Here is a 20,021-nt window from a genome sequence, read left to right as displayed (position 1 = left end):
ATACTCTGTGAAATAAAAACGTTATATTAGTCCTGCTTATCGAGTAAAATACACACAGATGTGAGACAGTCGTAATTGTCATGATATTGTAAACAACAGTTGGAAAATGACGTCATTGGTGTTCAGGCAAAGCATAAGGCTAATATGATGTGGGGGGTGGGGGCGCTGTAAGTAAAGTCGCATTAGAGTGATTTCACACTATTTGATCTCGCTCTACTTTTTTACTTTTGGATGAGTAATTATTAATTAAGTCATTACACGCCTTATATTTCCGAATAATTCAGCCTTATTATTATTATTATTATTATTATTATTATTATTATTATTATTATTATTATTATTATTATTATTATTATTATTATTATTGTATTCTATGCAGTAATAATAATAGTAATAATAATAATAATAATAATAATAATAATAATATAGACCAAATTTAATGTGCAACTCTATACCAAGTTAGAAAATTACATGTAACAGAAATGGCTCAATTTTGATACCAGGTTTGTATCCAACCCTCTTGGTATCTTCTCGGATATCTTGTTTTTAAGAATATCTTGATTTTCTTTCGCATTTTAACGGATACGAAAGAAAATTAATCGCAAATGGTAGTTATAAGGATATGAAAACCATATTTTGCTACTAGAGCGTATTTAAAGCTATTTTTTGACAGGCAGACTAATGGGATATTCAATTTGTTACCAAATCATTTTACTACATTGATAAATGATAGGTTATTAAAGACGAATTCTATAAAACGATGATGACAGTCCTTTTTTGATTTTTCCGGGTACCACCAAGTCTCAAGCAAGAAATTCAACTGATAAAAAGATACGTTTATTACACTAACTATTGAAGATTGAAGCCAAAAGAATAATTAAGGGGGATATATAATTCAAAATGAGTATGAAAAATATTAATAGAGATAATTATTAAAATATTAGATACAAATTAATCAGGTTTATGTTAACATAATTTAAAAATATTGAAGCACTCTGGTAAAAACTGATTTTGTCCAAGAAAGAACAACACCTGATTACAATCAAGCAAGTGCTGGAACGACGTCCTATTGTGCTACGCCATTTTGCATTTCTGCTGAAGAATCTGTTTGTTTTGAGATAAATTCCCTTGTCGAAAGTATCTGGGTGTTGCCGTAGTGAACCTTAGTGTGAGACATAATATGCCTCCGATTGTTCAATCAATAATTGCAGTTTGATTTCCCAAGAAGAGAGAAATTGATCGTGTTGGGAACTGCCTTTGGCAAGTGATTATGACCTACGGTGACACTTCGAGGTAAGCTAAACGTACTTATCTGTATCCAAGATGATTAATCCAAATTCCATGTTTAGTTTTCATGTTGCAGAAGACTCCTATTTGTTGTTCATGTGGTGTTGCCATGCACTATGACGTCAGTAGTTTTAATATTTGTAAGTAAAAGACCGTAGTTAACCAAGCCTTGGTGTTGGCTATCGTAGGCTACGGCCACTGTTGGACGGTGTTAGGCTAAGTACCTGTCATTGATTGTCTAGGCTAGACTTGAGTCTAGCTTTTCCAAGAGTGATCTAAGACTAGCGGGCAGTCACTATTTAAGTATTTCGTTAATCATTTATTGTTAAATACGAATTATATAAGTGGTGGAATCGATTTGGTAGCTAATTGTCAAGTAAGATAGGCTAATTATGGCTATGACAGTCCCACCCAGTCTTCCCAGAGAATGTCAATCAATGACAAAAACTGAAAAAGGACAAGTGGACTCTGTTAAGATATTTATTAACATGAAATCATAATATATGTAAACATATATTGTGGCATAGGTGTTCAGGGCAAATATATGATACTTTGATTTCTAGTCAAATACATGACCTAACCTAATGTAGGACTAGCATCTTTGGTAGATATATACTTTAAATTGTTAATATATAATAGTTTAATTGCTAGTGAAAATGAAATTCGCTATAAGAAATGGGCAATTGCTGGCTAGTTTGTTGTTTATCTCTATGTTTAATAGGGGCTGGGGCATCATAACTTATGTATCGGTCAATTTAAATGTGAAGTATATTTTTTCACTCAAAGTCCATTGTTTACATTTGAGAGACTGAAGGGGACTTATTGCGCATGCATTTTTTGGTTTCATTGTAGTGAATTACATGGCAATGTAACCTAGGAAAAAAACTACTGTTTCTAATCGAAAAAATTACGCTCTCTTCGAAAATGACATTCGTTCCCGTCGCAAATTAATAGTTTCAGAAATATATATACATCTATATCCTCCAATAATGGGGGACCCCCAGTGGGAACTCGGGGTTTTGGGTGGGGAAAACATACTGGGGAATCGATACATAAACGTAAAACAAGCCTTTTCTTCTCTATACATTTCCTTCTTGAAATTATAATAACCGGAGGAAAATACAAAACAGTATATCTGGATAAACTTTGGAGGCGCCGTTACAAAGATTGTGTCATGAAAAAATACAGTAACAAGTGCTGCCAACATCCGATGTAGATCAAATTTTATTTTGTGACCTGTCATACTACTAGGCTAGGTTAGGTGGGTTTGTTAGGTTCTGTGCCCTTTTTGTACTTTTTATATATTGAGTAAAACTTATATGGAGAAATTATTTAATATATGGAAATATCTATCATTACTATCTTTAGTAATGTCAACGTGCCGTTGGTAACTCTGTGTACCATGCGTCAACGTTGGTAACACTGTGTATTATTGGTAACGTTGTTAATGGTATCGTTCGTTCGTAAGAGAAGTGACACCGTGCATCTCAAAGTTATCCGAATTGGTTGATCTGTTTGTTTCCGATTGAAATGAACATCAAAATCGCTTAATTCACGTTATTTACTACAGGAAAACAATGATTTTTCAATATACTTACCCGGTGATTATAATAGCTGCAACTCTGTTGCTCGACAGAAAAACTCTACGGAAAAATTCGCCAGCGATCGCTACACAGGTAGGGGGTGTACTCAACAGCGCCATCTGTCGTTCAGATACCCAGTACTCATTGTAAACAAAGAACTCGATTTTCTCTCTGTCGAGCTATCGACAAGACGCTCTTATTCGCTGTTGCTAAACTGGAGTTTTTTCACAACTAATTGGTGAAGTACTTTATTCTAGTTTTGAGCTTTCGCTATGCAGGTGTTTTATCTTCATCTTAAATCTTGAACTTGTTTTGGATAGATTTAATTATGGTGACAAAGAGAGTATGGACTTTCTTTCACTTTTAAATGGCCGACCCTTCCCTTAGACGGAAGTGTGTTTAGGCTTTTAGTAATTCTTATCACGTTATAGATTTTCCTCTATATATTTTATATCTCTCCGCCTTTATTAGGCCTCTTCGATTAACTTTCCATTTATTATAAACATATAAAAATAAATTTTAATGTTTTGTTTATATAGACCTTTCCTGAGAGTAGGCGGTCCTAACTTGGAAACCGAAGTTAATCAACGTTGAGCCCTTTATATCGTAATTAGCTTTTAAAGAGCTAAGGATTTAAAACTTTTTAAATGTAATATTTTATGAAAGAATTTCTTTGATAGTCTTCGTACTGTTTTCAAAGATGAACTAACGTTTAGTTTTTTTATGCTACGCAGTTGTTGACGTTCAACATGCGCTCTATCGTTACGATAGAGAGAGAGTGTATCACGGTTTCACTTTGCAGTAAGAGTAAATCGATTCTGACGTTTTGTTCATTCTTTCTTAGCTTAAATGTTTTAAATTCTAATTTAAAGGGACTTTTTATTGAAAAACCTTTCAGTTTTTTCCTTTAGTCAAATAACATGTTTTTTTGACGAAATATAATTGGGCTCTTCTCTTAGGTGCGAAATCAAGAGAGAAAGAGAGAGAGAGATAGAGACGGAGGGAGAGAGAGGAGAGAAAACGTTCCGTTCAAGCGGGTAACGTTGTTCTCGTGTTACTCGCGTCCCTAGTCGCTGTACGGGGAGGAAGGATAAAACGTTTTTAGGTTTTTATTCTCGTCCCCAGGCTATGTGCGGTGAGAGATTGAAAACGTAGTTATATGAACTAGTGTTTAGTCTCTTTCCCAGCCACTGATTTTTTTTATCTTAAAATATGTTTTCTGTTTTTTGCTGGTATTAATGAGCTTGCATTATACGACTGATTTCACAATTACTACCTTTTAATGAAGGGTAGAATTGCGTGTTTCAGGTAGAAATAAGTGCAAAACAGAAAATCGAAGTGATAAAGTGATATGCGCAAAGTGTTACAGTGTTGCGTCCGAGGCGCAAAGTGTTACAGTGTTGCGTCCGAGGGTTCGTCTGTTCGTGCCAGTCGTTCACCTAGTCCGGGACCTCTTACATGCTCCCAAGCCCAGGGGAGAAGTAATGTCAAACGACTTATGGGTTCGAGAGGCCTTGACCAACGAACAGACGTTTTTCCCTCTATGGTATTGGGTGTATCTTACCAAGATCTCCCGTACCATAAGACGAGAGAGACGTTGTTTCTCCTCGTCATCCGAAGGCTTTTCGCATAAGAAACCTGTCACAAGGTTTTGAAGCCCTTAATTATTATTATTATTATTACTTACTAAGCTACAACCCTAGTTGGAAAAGCAGTATGCTATAAGCCCAGGGGCTCCAACAGGGAAAATAGCTCAGTGCGGAAAGGAAAAAAGGAAAATAAAATATTCTAAGAAGAGTAACAACAATAAATATCTCCTATATAAACTATAAAAACTTTAACAAAACAAGAGGAAGAGAAATAAGATAGGAGAGTGTGCTCGAGTGTACCCTCAAGCAAGAGAACTCTAACCCAAGACAGTGAAAGGCCATGGTACAGAGGCTATGGCACTACCCAAGACTAGAGAACAGTGGTTTGATTTTGGAGTGTCCTTCTCCTAGAAGAGCTGCTTACCATAGCTAAAGAGTCTCTTCTACCCTTACCAAGAGGAAAGTGGCACTGAACAATTACAGTGCAGTAACCCCTTGGGTGATGAAGAATTGTTTGGTAATCTGTGTTGTCAGGTGTATGAGGAAAGAGGAGAATATGTAAAGAATATGCCAGACTATTCGGTGTGTATGTAGGCAAAGGGAAAATGAACCGTAACCAGAGAGGAGGATCCAATGTAGTACTGTCTGGCCAGTCAAAAGACCCCATAACTCTCTAGCGGTAGTATCTCAACGGGTGGCTGGTGCCCTTTCAGGACAGGTCCAGCGTCCTGGTTACAACCATTAGGACAGCTCTGACCCTATGCAGTCATCGGATAACTGCTCGCCGCCTAACAAAAGCGTAACACAGACTCCGAGAGTCTTTTTTTGTAGGCAAAGTGTTGCGGTCACAGACGTTACCCTCGTCTCTTACCACAACCATTTCCGTTGATCCTTAATGGGTTGTATGGCAAGACATGCAGTATATGCTTGCCTCCCTTATGGAAGACTATTCTACCGATTAGTCCGTTGAGTCTAGCCGTTTATCTCATCGATATCCTGGCTTTCAGCCAACCTAACGTTCCTTTGTGCTTACTGTTGACGTTGGCGTAGCTTAGTCACGTCAGTCAGGTTGTTTAGAACCACACTCGATGCGGTCTCGTGTGGTTTTTCAGCCGCATTTGGACGTTAGGCCACTTGCTGATGCTCCTGTTGACGTTCAGGACGTTCGCTAACAATCTGAGTTGACTTGTTTTGACGCTGTGCGTCAACCTCCGCATTCTAGAGTTGTTTTGACTGCTCAGTCTAGGCAGTCAAAGCAGTCTCGAGTGGACGCTGTGCGTCCTCACGCACCTGTTGTGGTTGACAGTTCAGTTGTTGACAGTTCACAGACTGTCAAGCAGTTACATGACGTTGTGTTCTGGTCCGCTACTAATGCACCAGTGAGTGTGGACTCTGCTTGTAAAGCATTGCCACCACGGTAGGTCTCTCCCTTGCTTGAGACTCAGTTTTTATCGGACAAGGTTCCTGTAGATGAGGAAGTTGCTGTTCTCCCTCCTACTGATATTCCCTTGAGGACTCTGTCAGATGGAGAGGAGCCTAAAGCTGCTTAGCCTCCTATGGACTTTAATTAAATCATGATGATTTTTTTTTAAGGATCTTCGTCCAGATCTTTTTGTAACTGCTGCTCCTCGTTCGCCTAAACGTCAGAGCTTACACTAGGCCTAGCTACTTTGAAGCCGTTGTTTTTAAGCTAGTGCTCTCTCGCTCTCCTAGAGAGCGTTACGTTGGCTAGGCGACTGGTTTTTCACCAGGAGGAGTTTGGGGGATACAGCCTTTGCTTTCCTTTCTTTTAAACTGGTTTATAGAGCGAGAGTCTGATATGACACGAGAGAAGTTCTCGGATTGGGAGTTCATGCCTCTGCCCAGATAGACTTCTCAATTCTGGTAGACTCTCCCTGGCGCCTAGCCAGGAGACGCTCCAAGTTGTTTACAGGTCAACTTCACAACTGTTTTCGAGCCTTTGAAGTTTTGCTGTACAATTATGTCACGCATAACAAGGCTTTCAGGGATGGTAAACGGTTCCGCCTCAGTCGCTAACCCCGTCTGTTGCCACACCTGCTCCCGTAGACCCTAAATGGGCTTTGCTGCAAGACATGCAGTCCAAGCTTGCGTCCTTGATAGAGGACTTAAATGCGGAGAAGGTTGCTACCGAACCTTCTGGCCAACAACCTTCCAACCGGTCGGTTGTGCGCCCTGTTGACGCTGAGGTAACCTACTCGCGTCTGCCAGTTGAGGTGGTTCCTCCACCGATGCGACCCAGTGTGGGTTGCCAGCCGCACGTTGACGTTAAGTGACGCTCGGAGGTGGTTGTTGACGTTCAGGACGTTCAACAACCAGCAGAGGTGACTTGTTTTGACGCAGTGCATCAACCTCAGCAACCCGGTAGGGTGTTGACTTCACAACCCAGACGGTCTAGACAGTCTCGGGTTGATGCTGTGCTTCCTCGCGCACCCATGGTTGTTGACAGTTCACAGACTGTGCAGCAGTTCCATGACGTTGCGTCCGGCTCCGTCACGCATCCACCAGTGCGACCGGACTCAGCGAGCCAGACGTTGCCCACTCCATTGCCGTTTCCTCATCAGTTTTCGGATGAGGAACCCTCTGATGAGGACGTTGCTGAACAACAAGACGATCAGCCCCCAGCCCTGCTATCCATCCAGAAGATGCTGAAGAAGGAACGCTGCTCAGTCAGGCTGTGGATGAGTCTGGTAGGGACGCTGTCATCCGTGGAACAATTTGTGTCACTAGGAAGACTACACCTCCGTCCTCTTCAATACCATCTAGCTTTTCACTGGAAAAAGGACAAGACGCTAGAAGCGGTCTCGATCCCTGTTTCCGAAAAGATAAAGTCTTGTCTGACTTGGTGAAAGGACAATATCAACCTAAGAGAGGGTCTTCCCCTGGCTGTTCAGACTCCCAACCACGTTCTCTTCTCGGACGCATCGGACGTAGGCTGGGGTGCGACATTAGACGGTCGGGAATGCTTGGGATTATGGAACTCGAGTCAAAGGACAATGCATATCAACTGCAAGGAGCTACTGGCAGTACGTCTGGCCTGGAAAAGCTTCAGGTCTCTCCTTCAAGGCAAAGTGGTGGAGGTGAACTCGGACAACACCACGGCTTTGGCGTACATCTCCAAGCAAGGAGGGACCTACTCTCTGACGTTGTACGAGATCGCAAGGGACCTCCTCACCTGGTCAAAAGGTCTAAACATATCACTAGTAACGAGGTTCATCCAAGGCAACTTGAATGTCATGGCAGATTGTCTCAGTCGGAAGGGACAAATAATTCCAACAGAATGGACCCTCCACAAGGATGTAGGCAAGAGACTTTGGGCCACCTGGGGCCAGCCAACCATAGATCTCTTCGCAACCTCGATGACCAAGAGGCTCCCAATATTTTGCTCACCAATCCCGGACCCAGCAGCAGTTCATATAGATGCCTTTCTCCTAGATTGGTCACATCTAGATCTATATGCATTCCCTCCATTCAAGATTGTTAACAAGGTACTGCAGAAGTTCGCCTCTCACGAAGGGACAAGGTTGACGCTAGTTGCTCCCCTCTGGCCCGCGAGTGAATGGTTCACCGAGGTACTTCGATGGCTAGTAGACGTTCCCAGAACACTTCCCCTAAGGGTGGACCTTCTACGTCAGCCACACGTAAAGAAGGTACACCAAGGCCTCCACGCTCTTCGTCTGACTGCCTTCAGACTATCGAAAGACTCTCGAGAGCTAGAGGCTTTTCGAAGGAGGCAGCCAGAGCGATTGCTAGAGCAAGGAGAACATCCACCCTTAGAGTCTACCAATCGAAGTGGGAAATCTTCCGAAACTGGTGCAAGTCAGTATCCGTATCCTCGACCAGTACCTCTGTAACTCAAATAGCTGACTTCCTCTTATATCTGAGGAAAGAACGATCTCTTTCAGCTCCCACTATCAAGGGTTACAGAAGCATGTTGGCATCAGTCTTCCGTCACAGAGGCTTAGATCTTTCCAACAATAAAGATCTACAGGACCTCCTTAAGTCTTTTGAGACCACGAAGGAGCGTCGTTTGGTTACACCTGGTTGGAATTTAGACGTGGTACTAAGATTCCTTATGTCAGACAGGTTCGAGCCGCTACAATCAGCCTCCCTGAAAGATCTCACCTTAAAGACTTTTCCTGGTATGCTTAGCCACAGCTAAAAGAGTCAGTGAGATTCATGCCTTCAGCAAGAACATCGGATTCTCATCTGAAACGGCTACATGTTCTCTACAACTTGGTTTTCTAGCCAAAAACGAGCTGCCTTCTCGACCTTGGCCAAAATCGTTCGATATTCCAAGCTTATCGCATATGGTTGGAAATGAACTAGAAAGAGTCTTATGCCCTGTAAGAGCTCTTAAGTTCTATTTAAAACGAACTAAACCTTTACGAGGCCTGTCTGAAGCTTTATGGTGTTCAGTTAAGAAACCATCTTTGCCTATGTCAAAGAATGCTTTATCCTATTTTATCAGACTGTTAACACGAGAAGCTCATTCCCATCTGAATGAGGAAGACCAAGCTTTGCTGAAGGTAAGGACACACGGAGTTAGAGCTGTCGCAACTTCCGTGGCCTTTAAACAAAATAGATCTCTGCGAAGTATAATGGACGCAACCTATTGGAGAAGCAAGTCAGTGTTCGCGTCTTTTTATCTTAAGGATGTCCAGTCTCTTTACGAGAACTGCTACACTCTGGGACCATTCGTAGCAGCGAGTGCAGTAGTGGGTGAGGGCTCAACCACTACAATTCCCTAATTCCATAACCTTTTTAATCTTTCTCTTGAAATGTTTTTATTGTTGTTTTTGGGTTGTCCGGAAGGCTAAGAAGCCTTTCGCATCCTGGTTGATTTGGCGGGTGGTCAAAGTCATTTCTTGAGAAGCGCCTAGATTAGAGGTTTTGATGAGGTCCTGTTGTATGGGTTGCAACCCTTGATACTTCAGATCCTAGGGGTCGCTCAGCATCCTAAGAGGATCGCGAGGCTCCGTAAGGAAGACGTACTTAAAAAGGCAGAGTAATTGTTCAAGTCGACTTCCTTACCAGGTACCTATTTATTTTGTTTTTGTTATTTTGATAACTTCTAAAATGAAATAAAAATTCTTAGCTCATATGATGTAAACATATTTTGCTGGTCTCTACCCACCCCCCTGGGTGTGAATCAGCCATTATAATCACCGTCTAAGTTAAATATTGAAAAATGTTATTTTGATAATAAAATAAATTTTTGAATATACTTACCCGGTGATTATAAATTAAAGGACCCTCCCTTCCTCCCCAATAGAGACGCAGTGGACCGAGGAGAAAATTGAGTTCTTTGTTTACAATGAGTACTGGGTATCTGAACGACAGATGGCGCTGTTGAGTACACCCCCTACCTGTGTAGCGATCGCTGGCGAATTTTTCCGTAGAGTTTTTCTGTCGAGCAACAGAGTTGCAGCTATTATAATCACCGGGTAAGTATATTCAAAAATTTATTTTATTATCAAAATAACATATTTCGTTTCCCCAGTATGTTTTCCCCACCCAAAACCCCGAGTTCCCACTGGGGGTCCCCCATTATTGTAGTATATAGATGTATATATATTTCTGAAACTATTCATTTGCGACGGAAACGAGTGTCATTTTTGAAGAGATCGTAATTTTTTCTATAAGTAACAGTAGTTTTTTTCCTAGGTTACATTGCCATGTAATTCACTACAAAAATACCCATTTTTTCCCATAGTTTGGGGAGCTTTCTGTGCATTTACAATGACGTATTTGTCGGGTGTTTTTTTTTCAAACCAATTAATAGCTTATAATTACTTCCTCATATGTTCCCGGATGTTGTTCTACAACAGCCATTTTTTTCCCACCTTCGCCTTCAGTTTTAAGTTAACCACCATCTCGCTAAGATGTCTTGAAAAGTGAACATCAATCTATTTCGAAATTTTGTGTAATTTCATTTATGTCGGCAATTGATTATGATGGAAATGCTCTCCGTTTAGTGTAAAGCTATTGTAACTCATGTGAAATTAAAAAATAAGAGCGAAATAAGGCCTCAAAGGTCCGATTCTGACTTAATTTTCAGGCCAGCACATTTTCTACTGTAAAGCTTTTGTGATGATTGCCAAGAAAACAAAAAAGACGACGATGTCAATCATTAGGTAACGAATTAGTTGTGATTTACTTCTTCATAATGGAAGGATTTATTTGTACTTTACGTTATCATAATCTAAGGATTTAGTTGTGATTTACTTTTAGTTTTTGACGTGGGAAGGGGTTGTCCGGCTAGCGGGTGTGACCTGGATAGGGGGTTCCTGGGCCTTTTCCCCCAGCTAGGGGTTGTGACCTGGGAACTACTAGGTTAGGTTTGGTGGGTTTGTTAGTTTCTGTACCCTTTTACAAATCTCAAAAGTTAAATTATCACGTTTTGGCCTGTTATCAACCATTTACATGAACCATATATTTTTCAACTGGTTATCTTGGGCTTATTTTGCATTTCTGACCATTATTATTGCTGCAATTGCTCATTTATGATATTTCCCCACCCAAAAAACCCGGTTTCCCACTGGGGTCCCCTGTAATTGTCTGTACATAAGGGGGTCCAAGAACTCATGAACAGGTGGTCTGTCCCAATAATTGTGGTCAGAAATGTGTAAAACACAAGAAAGCGAGTAGCAAAAATATATGGTTCATGTAAAGTATCATATATTTACCCTTTACCTTCTAGTTAAACTATCATATTTTTACCCTTTATTTCTTGTCAAATACATGAGCCTTATGTTTTACCTACTCACTGTCTTGTGTTTTATGCTTTTCTGACCATGATTATTAGGGCAAACCACCCATTCATGAGTTTTTTATCCCCTTATATAAAGACAATTATGGGGGTCCCCAGCGGGAAACCCGGGTTACTTGGGTGGGGAAATGGAAGCCAGTTCATGCGTTGATTATAAATTGACCTAAATTTTGCCCCCTAACCTAACCTAACCTAACCTACAAGCCGTGTCCTTATTTACATACCTAACCAGGGGGGCTAACGCCCCCTTGCGACCCCCTTACACAAAATGAGCACAAAATAACCAGTGGGAAAATTATATGGTTCATGTAGCCTAAGTGGCTGAATACAGACCAAAACGTTATTATTTAGCACTTGAGATTTATAAAAGGGTACAGAACCTAACAAACCCACCTAACCTAACCTAGTATTTCCCAGGTCACAACCGCTAGGCGGAGGGGCAAGCTCAATGGGCCCCCCTTCTTAGATCACAACTGCTAGTCGGACCCCCCCTTCCTAGGTCACAAACTAAAAGTAAATCACAAATAAATCCTTGCATATATGACAAAGTAAATCATAAATAAATCCTAACATTATAAAAAAGTAAATCACAAATAATTCCCTACCTTATGATTGACATGGTCTCCTTGTTTTTGTCTTGGCAATCTTTACAGAAGCTTTGCAGTAGAAAATGTGCTGGCCTTCCCTAAAAATTAAGTCAGAATCGGACCTTTGAATTATTACTTGTTATTTTTTAATTTCACATGAGTCGCAATAGCTTTACACTGAACCGAGAGCATTCCCATCAATTGCCGACATAAACGAATTTGGTTAATATATGATACTTTAATTACTAGCAAAACTGAAATTCGCCATAAGAAATGGACAAGTGCTTTCTAGTTTGGTATTTTTTGCTATACGTTTAAAGGGGGCTGGGGCATAATAATTCATGTATTGGTCGATTAGAATTTGAAGTCCATCTCTCACTTCAAGTCCATTGTTTACATCTGGGAGACTGATGTCGAGTTACTGGGGTAACTGCGCAGGCATTGCTTGCATTTGCTTTGGCCAGCTTTGGGGCTGGGGCATAATAATTTACGTATCGGCCGATTAAAATGTGAAGTCTATCCCATTTTAAGTCCATTGTTTACATCTGGGAGACTGATGTTGAGTTACTGCGGTAACTGTGCAGGCGTTGCTTGCATTTGCTTTGTCCAGCTTTTCTGGGTTTTTTATGATGCAATCATCACCTGACCTTTTTAACCAATTAGGAACTTGCAAATATTTATGCACAAGTTCCCAGATGTTGTTCTACAACAGCCATTTTTTTCCCACTCTTCCCTTCAGTTTGAGTTGAACCACCACCAAATAAAGACATCTCCAAGAGGGAACTTAGGGAAGTACAATCTATTTTGAAATTTAGTGTAATTTTGTATACAGTATGTCGGCAATAAATTAGGATGGAAATGCTCTCCGTCCAGTGTATAGCTATTGTTACTCATGTGAAAGTAAAAAATAAGCCCGAAATAATGAGCTACGAGCATTGCGAGCACAGCTCATCATTACTGCTTGCCAGTACATAGAGAGCTTCCATTTTTTCTTTTTCCACGAGTGAAACGAGCGCAAGGCGGAGCAATAACCATTAAAAGGATGTAAAGTGAATCCTAGATAATTTATACTTTAATTTTCAGCCACTTACATGAACCATATATTTTTATCAACTGGTTATCTAGTGTTTATTTTGCATTTCTGACCATTATTATTGCCCACCCAAAAAACCCAGGTTTCCCTCTGGGGTCCCCCATAATTGTTTTTATGTAAAGAGGTCCAGACTCATGAATGGTTGGTTTGCCCCACTAATCATGATTAGAAATGCATAAAACACAAGATAGCAAGTGGGAAAAATATAAGGTTCATGTATTGGGCTAGAAATTAAAGTATCATACTATATATTTACCGAGAACGGTGTATGAAAAATAATAAAATGAAATTACAGTACAGTATATTATGATCAGTAACAGCATTAAATACATCAGTCACATAGCACTATACTGTATAGACTAGGAAAGACCCATGTCAACCTGTTTAACAGGAAAGCATTTGCAACAAGACTGTACTAATGAAGTTCCACCAAGTCAGACACCATATTAGGAAGATCATTCCACAGTTTGGTCACAGCTGGAATAAAACTTCTAGAATAGGCTACTGGGCATTACTTGTACTGTATTGAGCTTTGTGATGGTGAAGGCAAGATTTAAAATTAACTGCAAACCTATTACTGCATATAGGATGGTACTGTCTGGGAAGATCTGAATGCAAATGATGGTCACAATTATGAAATGTCTTTTGCAACATGCACAAAGAATGAACTGAAGGGACAGAGATTAATGTGCTGATAGTCAGTAGCTGAAGATCAGACATGGTAGAATGAAAGAGATAAAACTTCCTTTTTAGTGTAATTGATAATGAACTCTTACCAGAATAATCCCATAGCAGTAGCTCCTGAAGTGAAAATTAATAGCCATGAGGTTTTGGGTTGTAGCTCCTTTGGTAGCTTCTGAAATTAATAGGAATGTGGAAGTTATCCTAAATTATGCTTTATGGAGGTTACCCAGAAAATTTGTGAGGTGTCCTTTGAGGGACGTTGGACTTTATTTCCTTGATGCTATTTAATTTGGGGTTTTCCTTGATGCTATTTAATTTGGGGTTGTGGTAGCCTCTTGGAAATATCCCTGCCTGGCAATCTGCTTGACAGTGGTTTGAGACCCACGCAAGGTCGATTGTTTCTTGTAGTGGCTGCAACCTCACCATCCTTGTGAGTTAAGGATGGGAGGGTTGGTAGAGCCAGTAGGTCTACCTGCCAAGTCATCAACAGAAATTGCTTGGCCCTCCCTGGTCCTAGTTTGGTTGGAGATGAGGCTTGGGTGCTGTTCATATGTATATATGGTTAGTCTCTAGGGCATTGTCACTATCCCTTGCCTCTGCTATTCATGAATAACCTTTAAATGTTTATTGTGGCAAAAGGTCTAATTATAACTGCCTTTAATGAAGTCAGTGCCCCTTTTATTCCTCACACACATCCTCATGATATATTTTAGCATTCAGGGGTTATATCACCTCCATACTGTAAAAATATGTCTGTTAATTTTTTTTGAAAGAAATTGTCAAAAATTTACCAACCATTATCTTGTTAAGTAACAAAAATTCCATCAATCTTCATAACCCATTGTTATTAGCCTCTTGGGCTTGTGTTCCATGGTGATGGTTCTAGGTAAATTGACTCCTGGTAATTTGACTCCCAGTCAATTTGACTCCCACGATCTGAAAAGAAGTTCTGGTAGGTCTCAATTTTGTGATTATCAGCATTTACCACCTCAAAAAAAAAGATAAAATAAAATAAAATGAAACAAAATAGAAAAATTATCATTTACCTTCTCAACAAAAATATAGTAAAAATAAAAAAAAAATTACAAAACAGGAAACAAGTAAATTGTACATATATAAGTAGTAGAATTGCTTGTTTACTTGCACACTAATTAGTTTACGTGCATGCTAATTAGTTGACTTGAACTATCGCTATATGAAGACTATCTCGACCTCTTTGTTGTTTGTTTTTCCACTCTTTAAGGTTTACCAAGGTTTACATCTTACGTCTTTGGTTATTACTTTAAAAGAAATATACAGTCACCATGCTATATGTTTTTAATTCTAACCAGGGAGGAAAGAAACTTGTGAATAACATGAACTATATACTGTATATGAGAAACATAAACAAAATGCTGACGGATCCAAGACTTACTGGAAATGTGAAATCAAGTCCTGCAAAGCTCGATTTCACACCATTACACATGACGAAGATTATGATATAATAAAGAACGTTGGTGTGCTTCTAAACCGAAAGTGCGTAAAACTTTAGCTGAACTAAAATCACAGGCATCTGCCTGCCAGGAATCTTCTCGTTCATTAATTTTATCTGTTTGTGGAAAGCTTGATGAAAATGAAATGGCTCTTATGCCACTGAGGCAGGCACTGGAGAGGCAATAGCCCTGTTCGACCCGCTAGGGGGAAAACCACTTTGCCTTAGTCACGGATGGAGCCGTCAGGAATGGGGGTAGCCGTCATGGGTCTACCCCCTCCCGAGGCCATGCTGCCGGGTCGAGCCAGCGGCTGCCCCCGCTGGACGGATGGAGCTCCTGCGGAGATCCATGTAGCCGCGGGCTTCCCCGTGCTGGCTGGTTGGTTCCTTCGTTCAGGGGGGCCCATCGAAGAACCGGAGGCCGGGACAAGGCTGCCAGTCCGAAGGAGCGACTCTCTCCGCTGGGCGGGAGAAGTCGGAACCTTCACGGGCTTATGCCTGTCGACTGAGACCTGGTGCGATGACTTCCGTCGATGATCGGGTCTGCTGGAGGAGACGTACCGCGAGGATGGAGAAGGAGCTCTAGGGAGCCAGCCAGTGAGGGCCTCTGCTGCATGGGGGTATCTACCAACCTGCTGAGGCCCGAGAGCCAGTCCTCATCCGTCGCGGTCTTCGGTTCGTCCAGCCTGTGGTGCCGTCTGATGAGGGCTAGTACTTTCCTGTACGGGGGGCCTCGTCCGCTGAGGCTTCCGTCGGATGCCCTTCTGCCTGAGAAGGAGCACCTACGACGGGGGCCCCCGCTTGGGGTGAAGGCATCCTTTGTCGTGGTACGACTTCACCGGTTCTGTATGGAGGACGGGCATCGCCGCTGGGACGGAGGCCTCCGTCCTGGACTTGTCTCTCCCCATGGAGGACCAAGCTGCTGCGGGCTTCCTCGTGGCTGCTGGTTGTCTTTCACGTTCTGGCCGGTCTGTCGAAGTCTTGGCAGCTGGGACACAGCTGCCAGACCGAAGTGGCGACTCTCCGCTGGGCGGAAGCACCAGGACTCCGTCTCCCGTACACACTCCCGCCCCTCCCTGAGGCCCCTCACTCGCCTGGAACGACCCCACAACCCCACAATCCTGAAGATCAGACTCTTGGAGAAGGGCTGCGGGCCTCTTCCCCGCAACGGACTTACCTCGTCCCCTACTCTGGGTAGGGGAGGGTGGTAGGGAAGCTCGGTCAGACGAGACGCCCGGCGAAGCAAGGGAGGAAGGGACGCTCGGCTTCTTAGGCGACCTCTTTGTCGCCTACTTCTTCTTGGTGCTATCCCTCACCCACTCAAACTCCTGGGGAAGAGCAATGGCCTCTTCCCCCTAACTGACTTACCTTGTCCCCTACTCTGGGTAGGGGAAGGTGGCTGAGAAGCTCTATCCGACGAGGCATCGGGTGAAGTAAGCGACGAGGAGAGGCTCGGCTTCCTATGCGACCTCTTGGACGCCACCTTCTTCCTGGTGCCGAAGCGCACCCACTGCACCTCGTTCCAGGACTCGCACTCCGGACACGTTGGCTGTAGGAGAACATAAGCTGCCCCTACACGACGAACACAGAGGAGAAGGGTAGGAAAGGGAATAGAATGAATACTATGGGTCCACGTGGGGACCGCGTGAGACACAAAGGGTCGCATTGGGTAAGGAGAGAGCGTCGAGATGTTATCGTGACGCGACTAGAGAACTTACTGGAGATCGAGACCTGTGCAAGCATGCTCTCTGACCCGGGGTTAGCCTCAGGGCGCGTATCACTCCACCTGAGGTTACCCATCATAGAAAACGGGAGTAGGGTAAACTACACAAAACTCTGGTTGGGAGGAGATCCCCGATACTCCTAAGAAAGTAGTTCGAGGTAAGTACTGTTAGGAAAAATACAAATTACTTAAAATTTGTGATTTTGTTCCCACACGGAGTACTTACCTCGAACTACTTTCTTAGGAGTATCTGGAATCTCCTCCCAACCGACCAAAATTTTGTGTAGTTTACCCTACTCCCGTTTTCTATGCAGGGGAACCTCTGGCGGAGCGATACGCGCCATGAGGCGACCCGGGGTCAGAGAGCGTGCTCGTTCAGGTCTCGATCACCAGTAAGTTTTCTTGTTGCGCCGTGATAACATCTCGCCGTGCTCTCCTTACCCAGTGCGACCCTTTGTGTCCCACGCGGTCCCTTTGTGTTCAGTCCTTACCGTTTCCTACCCTTCCCCTCTGTGTTCCTGTGTCTCGCGGTGCCTTGCTAGTTCGTTATGGAGCATCCCCATCGTTGTCCCGGGCCTATGGCCGGTAAATCTTGTGGGGCTTTTCTATCTAAGCCAGAAGTCGACCCTCACTTCTTGTGTTTGTCGTGTAGGGGCAGCGTATGTTCCCCTACAGCCACGTGTCTGGAGTGTGAGTCCTGGAACGAGGTTTAGGGGGTGCGCTACAGCACCAAGAAGAAGAAGGCTTCCAAGAGGTCGCCTAAGAAGTCGAGCATCTCCTCGCCGCTTGCTTCGCCTGATGCCTCTTCGGATAGAGCTTCTCTGCCGCCTTCCCCTACCCAGAGTAGGGGACGAGGTAAGTCCGTTGCGGGGAAGCGGCCCATTGCCCTTCCCCAGGAGTCTGTGATGCCTGTTAGTGGGGATGATATGTCGGTTCAGGCATGTGGGGGGCCTAAGGGAGGGACGGACGGGAGTGTGTTCGAGGGACGCGGTCCTGGTGTCTTCCGACGATCCTATTTGGGGAAAGGCCTCTGCAGCCTCGTCCCCGCTTCTTGGGCCTGCATTTCAGGTACGTCAGCAGCCGGGGGAGATGCCGAGAAGGATGATACGCCATCGTCGGACTCCCTCGCGTGGGCGCCGCCGAGGACACCCTTCAGGTCCCCCATGAGACTGGAGGAGGAATTCGATACGTGGTTCCCCACAGGAAGGTGCCTCACTCTCCCCCAGCGCCTTCAGCAACGCTCCCTCCCGTCTTCCTTGAGCCTTCTTCACCAGCAGATCGGCAGGAAGAACCACCAGCGACTCGGGACGGGTCAGATCGCTCAACACACTCCTACAGATCTTCGGTCTCCTCTTTTGAGTCGTACTCTTTCTCCTCGGAGGACGAAGGGCCGAGGGACCCGAAGAGGAGACAAGAGAGGTCCCGCAGGAGGAGGCCCCGTTTCCGTTCCCGTTCCAGATCTCGCCACAGCAGGAGGCGCTCAAGATCCCCCAGAAGGAAACACAGGAGAAGCCACTCTTCTAGAGAGGAATGGGTGCAAGTCACCATCCCACGCAGCCACCTCCTAGGAACTTCAGCAGCCCCGAGTACCTCTGGCTGGCTCCCGAGGGATCGTTCTCCTTCCTCGAGGTACTTCCCCTACAGCAGGTCCGAGTATCGACGTAAGCCCTCGCTTCAGGCCTCGGTCGACAGGCATAAGTCCGCTAAGGTTCCGACTCCATTCGCCCAGCGGAGAGAGTCGCCCCTTCGGCCTGGCAGCTGTGTCCCGGCCTCCAAGACTTCAGCAGCCCGTTCGGAACATGAGAAACAGCCAGTGACCACGGGGAAGCCCGCAGAAACTTGGACCTCTGCAGTAAGAGACAGGTCCAGGACGGAGACCTCCGTCCCAGCAGCGATGCCTGTTCTCCGACCCGAACTGCCGAAGACGTACCACGACAGGAAGATGCCTCCACCTCAAGCGGAGCCCTCCGTCGTAGGGGTACCTTCTCAGGCAGAGGACCAGTCGGCGGAAGGCCTCGTGGATGGCGGTGAATACTCAACTGACGAGGTCTCCGCTTATAGGAAATTCCTAGCCCTCATCAGGCGTCATCACAGGCTAGACGAGCCGAAGCCCTTGACGGACAAAGACTGGCTCTCTGGCCTTAGCAGGTTGGTGCACACCCCTGTACAGCAGAGGCCCTCGCTGGCTCTTCACTTGGCGAGAGATGTTAGGCTGGGCATGGAGCACATCAATAAGGTCATAGCCAGCCATGCAGACGCCCCCAAGAGTCAGAGCGCCTCCAAACTCTTCCAGGGACTCAAGACTCAGAAGCGTTTTTATATCCCGGAAGGGCGCCGCGCAGGTCCCTGTACGGTGGAACCAGCATCCTCCGCCCCAGTTAGCTTCTCTCCGACGGAGACCTACACGATGGAGGATATGGCCCTGGACTTGGTCTATGTTTCGTCATGGCTAGACTGGTTGGCCTGCACGCTATTGGGTTTTCAGGCCTCGCACGACCTCGCCGTTCTCGAGAACCAGACCTTGCTAAAGGAACATTAGCTCGGGGGAAAGGCCCTCAAGTTCCTGTCGTACCAGTCCCTCTCGCAGGCAGCCAACTGGGTCCTGCGAAAGAGGGATACGGTGCCTAGTAAGCTGGTCAGGAGACTTCCAGACAGGGAAGCGAGAGCCCTGAGGAACTTACCCCTGTGGGGAGAGTCAGTGTTCCCTTCTGAAGGCGGTGGAGGAGACGGTGGAGAGGGTCAGGAAACTGAAGGATGCGGGAGAGCCCAGACCCCCTCCAGCAAGAAGGCCTGCCCATAGGAGACCCTCTTCGGACGTCTCTCATCCTTCCCGCGCCTCGCCGGACCAGCCCAGAAGGGACACCCCGGCAGCGTCCTGGCACCAGTCTTCGCAGCCCTTCCTGAGTGGCACTTCGACACCGCAGACAGCCTTCAGACCGTCCTACTCGAGCTCCAGGAGGGGACGCTCCGGCCGCGCCTCCTGTAGGAGGTAGGAAGGGAGGCCCCCTACTTCTGCCGAAGCCTCAGGTGGGTGGATGCCTCAAACAATCTTGGCAAGCATGGCGGGACCACAGAGCGGATCCGTGGACTGTAGCAGTACTACAGGAGGGATACAGGTTGCCCTTCCTAGCGGACCTGCCTCCTCTGATCCCAGATCAAGAGGCGGAGTGGTTAGCACCCAAGGACCCCTTGAAAATATAAGCATTGCAGGAGG

General features: G+C 44.6%; 1 protein-coding gene across 13 annotated transcripts in view; it reads left to right on the top strand.

Moving 5' to 3' along the window:
* Nucleotides 1-1,030: 1,030 nt before the first annotated feature.
* Nucleotides 1,031-20,021, top strand: part of fmt (phosphatase 6 regulatory subunit 1-like protein fmt) — a 228,552-nt gene continuing 209,561 nt past the window's right edge. For all 13 annotated transcript variants that reach the window (XM_068364570.1, XM_068364580.1, XM_068364575.1 and 10 more), the window contains exon 1: nucleotides 1,031-1,293. The gene's annotated coding sequence lies outside the window, so the exon portion shown is untranslated. The remainder of the gene's footprint in view (nucleotides 1,294-20,021) is intronic.

Source organism: Palaemon carinicauda, chromosome 41 (assembly GCF_036898095.1).
Source record: "Palaemon carinicauda isolate YSFRI2023 chromosome 41, ASM3689809v2, whole genome shotgun sequence".
NCBI classification, from domain to species: domain Eukaryota; kingdom Metazoa; phylum Arthropoda; class Malacostraca; order Decapoda; family Palaemonidae; genus Palaemon; species Palaemon carinicauda.
The sequence above is the reverse complement of the archived record's forward strand: the minus strand, read 5'-3'. Positions and strand labels throughout refer to the sequence as shown.